This window comes from Ambystoma mexicanum, unplaced genomic scaffold (genome assembly GCF_040938575.1).
Source record: "Ambystoma mexicanum isolate Mex_15411 unplaced genomic scaffold, UKY_AmexF1_1 Mex_scaf10, whole genome shotgun sequence".
NCBI classification, from domain to species: Eukaryota; Metazoa; Chordata; class Amphibia; order Caudata; family Ambystomatidae; genus Ambystoma; species Ambystoma mexicanum.
In genome coordinates, this window is record NW_027182325.1 from 1,245,001 (window position 1) to 1,252,500 (window position 7,500).

The following is a 7,500-nucleotide window of genomic DNA, read 5'->3' on the forward strand; positions in this document are numbered from 1 at the left end:
TATAGCGGAAATGTTGGACAACATCATGAGGGCTGGAGCTACCTTTTTACATAGAATTAGCATACAGGTAGTGTGTTCATGGGTAATAAATCGACTTTCACATGTAATGCAGTACAGAGAATATTGAGTCCTTCAAGAGGCATGAAAGAAAACCATTATTGTGTTGATTGTTCTCTCCACCTCCCTGCAACAGACACAGGATGGATGAATTAAAGTTATCCTACCAGACATAGGAGTCCTGAATGGGCCCACCAGTCTTATATATCTCGCCTGATCGAGCCTGATCGAGCGATGAGCGTGGTATCATGTTGCAAGTGGCTGCATGGCTTAGCTTACTAAATGCAAATGCATAAGAGTAATATTCTTAGCATTCCTAGAGCCTACGGCCACACCACACTGAATGCACCCGATCTCGACTGATCTCGGAAGTTAAGCAGTGTCAGGCCTAGTTAGTACCTGGATGGGAGACCGCCTGGGAATACCAGGTGCTGTAGGCTTTTTTGTGCTCCAAGTTCAGGAAGTGAGCCCTTTCTCAATTGCCTTTTAAAACTGCAAGGTCTAGCCGACTAGATGCTTAAAAGTACAAAACTCACTAGGCCCAGAGCCTATGTCCACACCACACTGAATGTGCCTGATCTCGTCTGATCTCAGAAGCTAAGCAGTGTCGGGCCTAGTTAGTACCTGGATGGAAGACCGCCTGGGAATACCAGGTGCTGTAGGCTTTTTTGTACTCCAAGTTCAGGAAGTGAGCCATTTCTCAATTGCCTTTCAAAACTGCAAGGTCTAGCCGACTAGATGCTTAAAAGTACAAAACTCACAAGGACCAGAGCCTACGGCCACAGCACACTGAATGCGCCCGATCTCGTCTGATCTCGGAAGCTAAGCAGTGTCGGGCCTCGTTAGTACCTGGATGGGAGACCGCCTGGGAATACCAGGTGCTGTAGGCTTTTTTGTGCTCCAAGTTCAGGAAGTGAGCCATTTCTCAATTGCCTTTCAAAACTGCAAGGTCTAGCTGACTAGATGCTTAAAAGTACAAAACTCACTAGGCCCAGAGCCTACGGCCACACCACACTGATTGCGCCCGATCTCGTCTGATCTCGGAAGCTAAGCAGTGTCGGGCCTAGTTAGTACCTGGATGGGAGACCGCCTGGGAATACCAGGTGCTGTAGGCTTTTTTGTGCTCCAAGTTCAGGAAGTGAGCCCTTTCTCAATTGCCTTTTAAAACTGCAAGGTCTAGCCGACTAGATGCTTAAAAGTACAAAACTCACTAGGCCCAGAGCCTACGGCCACACCACACTGAATGTGCCTGATCTCGTCTGATCTCAGAAGCTAAGCAGTGTTGGGCCTAGTTAGTACCTGGATGGAAGACCGCCTGGGAATACCAGGTGCTGTAGGCTTTTTTGTACTCCAAGTTCAGGAAGTGAGCCATTTCTCAATTACCTTTCAAAACTGCAAGGTCTAGCCGACTAGATGCTTAAAAGTACAAAACTCACAAGAACCAAAGCCTACGGCCACAGCACACTGAATGCGCCCGATCTCGTCTGATCTCGGAAGCTAAGCAGTGTCGGGCCTCGTTAGTACCTGGATGGGAGACCGCCTGGGAATACCAGGTGCTGTAGGCTTTTTTGTGCTCCAAGTTCAGGAAGTGAGCCATTTCTCAGTTGCCTTTCAAAACTGCAAGGTCTAGCTGACTAGATGCTTAAAAGTACAAAACTCACTAGGCCCAGAGCCTACGGCCACACCACACTGATTGCGCCCGATCTCGTCTGATCTCGGAAGCTAAGCAGTGTCGGGCCTAGTTAGTACCTGGATGGGAGACCACCTGGGAATACCAGGTGCTGTAGGCTTTTTTGTGCTCCAAGTTCAGGAAGTGAGCCATTTCTCAATTGCCTTTCAAAACTGCAAGGTCTAGCCGACTAGATGCTTAAAAGTACAAAACTCACTAGGCCCAGAGCCTACGGCCACACCACACTGAATGCGCCCGATCTCGTCTGATCTCGGAAGCTAAGCAGTGTCGGGCCTAGTTAGTACCTGGATGGGAGACCACCTGGGAATACCAGGTGCTGTAGGCTTTTTTGTGCTCCAAGTTCAGGAAGTGAGCCATTTCACAATTGCCTTTCAAAACTGCAAGGTCTAGCCGACTAGATGCTTAAAAGTACAAACTCACTAGGCCCAGAGCCTACGGCCACACCACACTGAATGCGCCCGATCTCGGAAGCTAAGCAGGGTCGGGCCTAGTTAGTACCTGGATGGGAGACTGCCTGGGAATACCAGGTGCTGTAGGCTTTTTTTGTGCTCCATGATTAGTAATTGCGCAACTTCTCAATTATTTTTCAAATTTGGTATGTTTCCAAAATAATTGTATCCCGTTTTATAGCGGAAATGTTGGACAACATCATGAGGGCTGGAGCTACCTTTTTACATAGAATTAGCATACAGGTAGTGTGTTCATGGGTAATAAATCGACTTTCACATGTAATGCAGTACAGAGAATATTGAGTCCTTCAAGAGGCATGAAAGAAAACCATTATTGTGTTGATTGTTCTCTCCACCTCCCTGCAACAGACACAGGATGGATGAATTAAAGTTATCCTATCAGACATAGGAGTCCTGAATGGGCCCACCAGTCTTATATATCTCGCCTGATCGAGCCTGATCGAGCGATGAGCGTGGTATCATGTTGCAAGTGGCTGCATGGCTTAGCTTACTAAATGCAAATGCATAAGAGTAATATTCTTAGCATACCTAGAGCCTACGGCCACACCACACTGAATGCACCCGATCTCATCTGATCTCGGAAGTTAAGCAGTGTCAGGCCTAGTTAGTACCTGGATGGGAGACCGCCTGGGAATACCAGGTGCTGTAGGCTTTTTTGTGCTCCAAGTTCAGGAAGTGAGCCCTTTCTCAATTGCCTTTTAAAACTGCAAGGTCTAGCCGACTAGATGCTTAAAAGTACAAAACTCACTAGGCCCAGAGCCTACGGCCACACCACACTGAATGTGCCTGATCTCGTCTGATCTCAGAAGCTAAGCAGTGTCGGGCCTAGTTAGTACCTGGATGGAAGACCGCCTGGGAATACCAGGTGCTGTAGGCTTTTTTGTACTCCAAGTTCAGGAAGTGAGCCATTTCTCAATTGCCTTTCAAAACTGCAAGGTCTAGCCGACTAGATGCTTAAAAGTACAAAACTCACAAGAACCAGAGCCTACGGCCACACCACACTGAATGCGCCCGATCGCGTCTGATCTCGGAAGCTAAGCAGTGTCGGGCCTCGTTAGTACCTGGATGGGAGACCGCCTGGGAATACCAGGTGCTGTAGGCTTTTTTGTGCTCCAAGTTCAGGAAGTGAGCCATTTCTCAATTGCCTTTCAAAACTGCAAGGTCTAGCTGACTAGATGCTTAAAAGTAAAAAACTCACTAAGCCCAGAGCCTACGGCCACACCACACTGATTGCGCCCGATCTCGTCTGATCTCGGAAGCTAAGCAGTGTTGGGCCTAGTTAGTACCTGGATGGGAGGCCACCTGGGAATACCAGGTGCTGTAGGCTTTTTTGTGCTCCAAGTTCAGGAAGTGAGCCATTTCACAATTGCGCAACTTCTCAATTATTTTTCAAATTTGGTATGTTTCCAAAATAATTGTATCCCGTTTTATAGCGGAAATGTTGGACAACATCATGAGGGCTGGAGCTACCTTTTTACATAGAATTAGCATACAGGTAGTGTGTTCATGGGTAATAAATCGACTTTCACATGTAATGCAGTACAGAGAATATTGAGTCCTTCAAGAGGCATGAAAGAAAACCATTATTGTGTTGATTGTTCTCTCCACCTCCCTGCAACAGACACAGGATGGATGAATTAAAGTTATCCTACCAGACATAGGAGTCCTGAATGGGCCCACCAGTCTTATATATCTCGCCTGATCGAGCCTGATCGAGCGATGAGCGTGGTATCATGTTGCAAGTGGCTGCATGGCTTAGCTTACTAAATGCAAATGCATAAGAGTAATATTCTTAGCATTCCTAGAGCCTACGGCCACACCACACTGAATGCACCCGATCTCGTCTGATCTCGGAAGTTAAGCAGTGTCAGGCCTAGTTAGTACCTGGATGGGAGACCGCCTGGGAATACCAGGTGCTGTAGGCTTTTTTGTGCTCCAAGTTCAGGAAGTGAGCCCTTTCTCAATTGCCTTTTAAAACTGCAAGGTCTAGCCGACTAGATGCTTAAAAGTACAACACTCACTAGGCCCAGAGCCTACGGCCACACCACACTGAATGCGCCTGATCTCTGATCTCAGAAGCTAAGCAGTGTCGGGCCTAGTTAGTACCTGGATGGGAGACCGCCTGGGAATACCAGGTGCTGTAGGCTTTTTTGTACTCCAAGTTCAGGAAGTGAGCCATTTCTCAATTGCCTTTCAAAACTGCAAGGTCTAGCCGACTAGATGCTTAAAAGTACAAAACTCACTAGGCCCAGAGCCTACGGCCACACCACACTGAATGCGCCCGATCTCGTCTGATCTCGGAAGCTAAGCAGTGTCGGGCCTAGTTAGTACCTGGATGGAAGACCGCCTGGGAATACCAGGTGCTGTAGGCTTTTTTGTACTCCAAGTTCAGGAAGTGAGCCATTTCTCAATTGCCTTTCAAAACTGCAAGGTCTAGCCGACTAGATGCTTAAAAGTACAAAACTCACAAGAACCAGAGCCTACGGCCACACCACACTGAATGCGCCCGATCTCGTCTGATCTCGGAAGCTAAGCAGTGTCGGGCCTCGTTAGTACCTGGATGGGAGACCGCCTGGGAATACCAGGTGCTGTAGGCTTTTTTGTGCTCCAAGTTCAGGAAGTGAGCCATTTCTCAATTGCCTTTCAAAACTGCAAGGTCTAGCTGACTAGATGCTTAAAAGTACAAAACTCACTAGGCCCAGAGCCTACGGCCACACCACACTGATTGCGCCCGATCTCGTCTGATCTCGGAAGCTAAGCAGTGTCGGGCCTAGTTAGTACCTGGATGGGAGACCACCTGGGAATTCCAGGTGCTGTAGGCTTTTTTGTGCTCCAAGTTCAGGAAGTGAGCCATTTCACAATTGCCTTTCAAAACTGCAAGGTCTAGCCGACTAGATGCTTAAAAGTACAAAACTCACTAGGCCCAGAGCCTACGGCCACACCACACTGAATGTGCCCGATCTCGGAAGCTAAGCAGGGTCAGGCCTAGTTAGTACCTGGATGGGAAACTGCCTGGGAATACCAGGTGCTGTAGGCTTTTTTGTGCTCCATGATTAGTAATTGCGCAACTTCTCAATTATTTTTCAAATTTGGTATGTTTCCAAAATAATTGTATCCCGTTTTATAGCGGAAATGTTGGACAACATCATGAGGGCTGGAGCTACCTTTTTACATAGAATTAGCATACAGGTAGTGTGTTCATGGGTAATAAATCGACTTTCACATGTAATGCAGTACAGAGAATATTGAGTCCTTCAAGAGGCATGAAAGAAAACCATTATTGTGTTGATTGTTCTCTCCACCTCCCTGCAACAGACACAGGATGGATGAATTAAAGTTATCCTACCAGACATAGGAGTCCTGAATGGGCCCACCAGTCTTATATATCTCGCCTGATCGAGCCTGATCGAGCGATGAGCGTGGTATCATGTTGCAAGTGGCTGCATGGCTTAGCTTACTAAATGCAAATGCATAAGAGTAATATTCTTAGCATTCCTAGAGCCTACGGCCACACCACACTGAATGCACCCGATCTCGACTGATCTCGGAAGTTAAGCAGTGTCAGGCCTAGTTAGTACCTGGATGGGAGACCGCCTGGGAATACCAGGTGCTGTAGGCTTTTTTGTGCTCCAAGTTCAGGAAGTGAGCCCTTTCTCAATTGCCTTTTAAAACTGCAAGGTCTAGCCGACTAGATGCTTAAAAGTACAAAACTCACTAGGCCCAGAGCCTACGGCCACACCACACTGAATGTGCCTGATCTCGTCTGATCTCAGAAGCTAAGCAGTGTCGGGCCTAGTTAGTACCTGGATGGAAGACCGCCTGGGAATACCAGGTGCTGTAGGCTTTTTTGTACTCCAAGTTCAGGAAGTGAGCCATTTCTCAATTGCCTTTCAAAACTGCAAGGTCTAGCCGACTAGATGCTTAAAAGTACAAAACTCACAAGAACCAGAGCCTACGGCCACACCACACTGAATGCGCCCGATCTCGTCTGATCTCGGAAGCTAAGCAGTGTCGGGCCTCGTTAGTACCTGGATGGGAGACCGCCTGGGAATACCAGGTGCTGTAGGCTTTTTTGTGCTCCAAGTTCAGGAAGTGAGCCATTTCTCAATTGCCTTTCAAAACTGCAAGGTCTAGCTGACTAGATGCTTAAAAGTACAAAACTCACTAGGCCCAGAGCCTACGGCCACACCACACTGATTGCGCCCGATCTCCTCTGATCTCGGAAGCTAAGCAGTGTTGGGCCTAGTTAGTACCTGGATGGGAGACCACCTGGGAATACCAGGTGCTGTAGGCTTTTTTGTGCTCCAATTTCAGGAAGTGAGCCATTTCACAATTGCCTTTCAAAACTGCAAGGTCTAGCCGACTAGATGCTTAAAAGTACAAAACTCACTAGGCCCAGAGCCTACGGCCACACCACACTGAATGTACCCGATCTCGGAAGCTAAGCAGGGTCAGGCCTAGTTAGTACCTGGATGGGAGACTGCCTGGGAATACCAGGTGCTGTAGGCTTTTTTGTGCTCCATGATTAGTAATTGCGCAACTTCTCAATTATTTTTCAAATTTGGTATGTTTCCAAAATAATTGTATCCCGTTTTATAGCGGAAATGTTGGACAACATCATGAGGGCTGGAGCTACCTTTTACATAGAATTAGCATACAGGTAGTGTGTTCATGGGTAATAAATCGACTTTCACATGTAATGCAGTACAGAGAATATTGAGTCCTTCAAGAGGCATGAAAGAAAACCATTATTGTGTTGATTGTTCTCTCCACCTCCCTGCAACAGACACAGGATGGATGAATTAAAGTTATCCTACCAGACATAGGAGTCCTGAATGGGCCCACCAGTCTTATATATCTCGCCTGATCGAGCCTGATCGAGCGATGAGCGTGGTATCATGTTGCAAGTGGCTGCATGGCTTAGCTTACTAAATGCAAATGCATAAGAGTAATATTCTTAGCATTCCTAGAGCCAACGGCCACACCACACTGAATGCACCCGATCTCGTCTGATCTCGGAAGTTAAGCAGTGTCAGGCCTAGTTAGTACCTGGATGGGAGACCGCCTGGGAATACCAGGTGCTGTAGGCTTTTTTGTACTCCAAGTTCAGGAAGTGAGCCCTTTCTCAATTGCCTTTTAAAACTGCAAGGTCTAGCCGACTAGATGCTTAAAAGTACAAAACTCACTAGGCCCAGAGCCTACGGCCACACCACACTGAATGTGCCTGATCTCGTCTGATCTCAGAAGCTAAGCAGTGTCGGGCCTAGTTAGTACCTGGATGGA

The 7,500-nt window shown here is 47.4% G+C and overlaps 23 non-coding genes and 3 pseudogenes across 23 annotated transcripts in view; all 26 read left to right on the plus strand.

The window, feature by feature from the left end:
• The first annotated feature begins 378 nt into the window (after positions 1-378).
• On the plus strand, positions 379-497 carry LOC138538443 (5S ribosomal RNA). The gene has a single exon (XR_011286542.1). It is a non-coding gene; the product is annotated as a 5S ribosomal RNA (ribosomal RNA).
• Positions 498-603: 106 nt separating this feature from the next.
• Positions 604-722, plus strand: LOC138542463 (5S ribosomal RNA). The gene has a single exon (XR_011290444.1). It is a non-coding gene; the product is annotated as a 5S ribosomal RNA (ribosomal RNA).
• Positions 723-828: 106 nt separating this feature from the next.
• Positions 829-947, plus strand: LOC138541537 (5S ribosomal RNA). The gene has a single exon (XR_011289542.1). It is a non-coding gene; the product is annotated as a 5S ribosomal RNA (ribosomal RNA).
• Positions 948-1,053: 106 nt separating this feature from the next.
• LOC138548513 (5S ribosomal RNA) lies at positions 1,054-1,172 on the plus strand. The gene has a single exon (XR_011292312.1). It is a non-coding gene; the product is annotated as a 5S ribosomal RNA (ribosomal RNA).
• Positions 1,173-1,278: 106 nt separating this feature from the next.
• LOC138537413 (5S ribosomal RNA) lies at positions 1,279-1,397 on the plus strand. Its single transcript, XR_011285549.1, has one exon. It is a non-coding gene; the product is annotated as a 5S ribosomal RNA (ribosomal RNA).
• A 106-nt stretch (positions 1,398-1,503) lies between these two features.
• On the plus strand, positions 1,504-1,622 carry LOC138541539 (5S ribosomal RNA). The gene has a single exon (XR_011289544.1). It is a non-coding gene; the product is annotated as a 5S ribosomal RNA (ribosomal RNA).
• A 106-nt stretch (positions 1,623-1,728) lies between these two features.
• On the plus strand, positions 1,729-1,847 carry LOC138547699 (5S ribosomal RNA). Its single transcript, XR_011291531.1, has one exon. It is a non-coding gene; the product is annotated as a 5S ribosomal RNA (ribosomal RNA).
• A 106-nt stretch (positions 1,848-1,953) lies between these two features.
• LOC138548123 (5S ribosomal RNA) lies at positions 1,954-2,072 on the plus strand. Its single transcript, XR_011291938.1, has one exon. It is a non-coding gene; the product is annotated as a 5S ribosomal RNA (ribosomal RNA).
• A 105-nt stretch (positions 2,073-2,177) lies between these two features.
• LOC138543401 (5S ribosomal RNA) lies at positions 2,178-2,286 on the plus strand (annotated as a pseudogene).
• Positions 2,287-2,750: 464 nt separating this feature from the next.
• LOC138538143 (5S ribosomal RNA) lies at positions 2,751-2,869 on the plus strand. Its single transcript, XR_011286253.1, has one exon. It is a non-coding gene; the product is annotated as a 5S ribosomal RNA (ribosomal RNA).
• A 106-nt stretch (positions 2,870-2,975) lies between these two features.
• On the plus strand, positions 2,976-3,094 carry LOC138539672 (5S ribosomal RNA). The gene has a single exon (XR_011287736.1). It is a non-coding gene; the product is annotated as a 5S ribosomal RNA (ribosomal RNA).
• A 106-nt stretch (positions 3,095-3,200) lies between these two features.
• Positions 3,201-3,319, plus strand: LOC138537403 (5S ribosomal RNA). Its single transcript, XR_011285539.1, has one exon. It is a non-coding gene; the product is annotated as a 5S ribosomal RNA (ribosomal RNA).
• Positions 3,320-3,425: 106 nt separating this feature from the next.
• LOC138550805 (5S ribosomal RNA) lies at positions 3,426-3,544 on the plus strand. The gene has a single exon (XR_011294550.1). It is a non-coding gene; the product is annotated as a 5S ribosomal RNA (ribosomal RNA).
• Positions 3,545-4,023: 479 nt separating this feature from the next.
• On the plus strand, positions 4,024-4,142 carry LOC138548896 (5S ribosomal RNA). The gene has a single exon (XR_011292688.1). It is a non-coding gene; the product is annotated as a 5S ribosomal RNA (ribosomal RNA).
• Positions 4,143-4,248: 106 nt separating this feature from the next.
• Positions 4,249-4,364, plus strand: LOC138542049 (5S ribosomal RNA). Its single transcript, XR_011290039.1, has one exon. It is a non-coding gene; the product is annotated as a 5S ribosomal RNA (ribosomal RNA).
• A 106-nt stretch (positions 4,365-4,470) lies between these two features.
• On the plus strand, positions 4,471-4,589 carry LOC138550859 (5S ribosomal RNA). Its single transcript, XR_011294602.1, has one exon. It is a non-coding gene; the product is annotated as a 5S ribosomal RNA (ribosomal RNA).
• A 106-nt stretch (positions 4,590-4,695) lies between these two features.
• On the plus strand, positions 4,696-4,814 carry LOC138550000 (5S ribosomal RNA). Its single transcript, XR_011293767.1, has one exon. It is a non-coding gene; the product is annotated as a 5S ribosomal RNA (ribosomal RNA).
• A 106-nt stretch (positions 4,815-4,920) lies between these two features.
• LOC138548501 (5S ribosomal RNA) lies at positions 4,921-5,039 on the plus strand. The gene has a single exon (XR_011292301.1). It is a non-coding gene; the product is annotated as a 5S ribosomal RNA (ribosomal RNA).
• A 106-nt stretch (positions 5,040-5,145) lies between these two features.
• Positions 5,146-5,254, plus strand: LOC138546905 (5S ribosomal RNA; annotated as a pseudogene).
• Positions 5,255-5,717: 463 nt separating this feature from the next.
• On the plus strand, positions 5,718-5,836 carry LOC138538444 (5S ribosomal RNA). The gene has a single exon (XR_011286543.1). It is a non-coding gene; the product is annotated as a 5S ribosomal RNA (ribosomal RNA).
• A 106-nt stretch (positions 5,837-5,942) lies between these two features.
• On the plus strand, positions 5,943-6,061 carry LOC138539673 (5S ribosomal RNA). Its single transcript, XR_011287737.1, has one exon. It is a non-coding gene; the product is annotated as a 5S ribosomal RNA (ribosomal RNA).
• A 106-nt stretch (positions 6,062-6,167) lies between these two features.
• Positions 6,168-6,286, plus strand: LOC138550001 (5S ribosomal RNA). The gene has a single exon (XR_011293768.1). It is a non-coding gene; the product is annotated as a 5S ribosomal RNA (ribosomal RNA).
• Positions 6,287-6,392: 106 nt separating this feature from the next.
• On the plus strand, positions 6,393-6,511 carry LOC138549598 (5S ribosomal RNA). Its single transcript, XR_011293377.1, has one exon. It is a non-coding gene; the product is annotated as a 5S ribosomal RNA (ribosomal RNA).
• Positions 6,512-6,617: 106 nt separating this feature from the next.
• On the plus strand, positions 6,618-6,726 carry LOC138545529 (5S ribosomal RNA; annotated as a pseudogene).
• Positions 6,727-7,188: 462 nt separating this feature from the next.
• LOC138537250 (5S ribosomal RNA) lies at positions 7,189-7,307 on the plus strand. The gene has a single exon (XR_011285392.1). It is a non-coding gene; the product is annotated as a 5S ribosomal RNA (ribosomal RNA).
• Positions 7,308-7,413: 106 nt separating this feature from the next.
• The window catches only part of LOC138539674 (5S ribosomal RNA), a 119-nt gene continuing 32 nt past the window's right edge, over positions 7,414-7,500 (plus strand). The window contains exon 1 of the ribosomal RNA XR_011287738.1: positions 7,414-7,500. This exon is cut by the window's right edge and continues 32 nt beyond it. This is a non-coding gene — a ribosomal RNA (5S ribosomal RNA).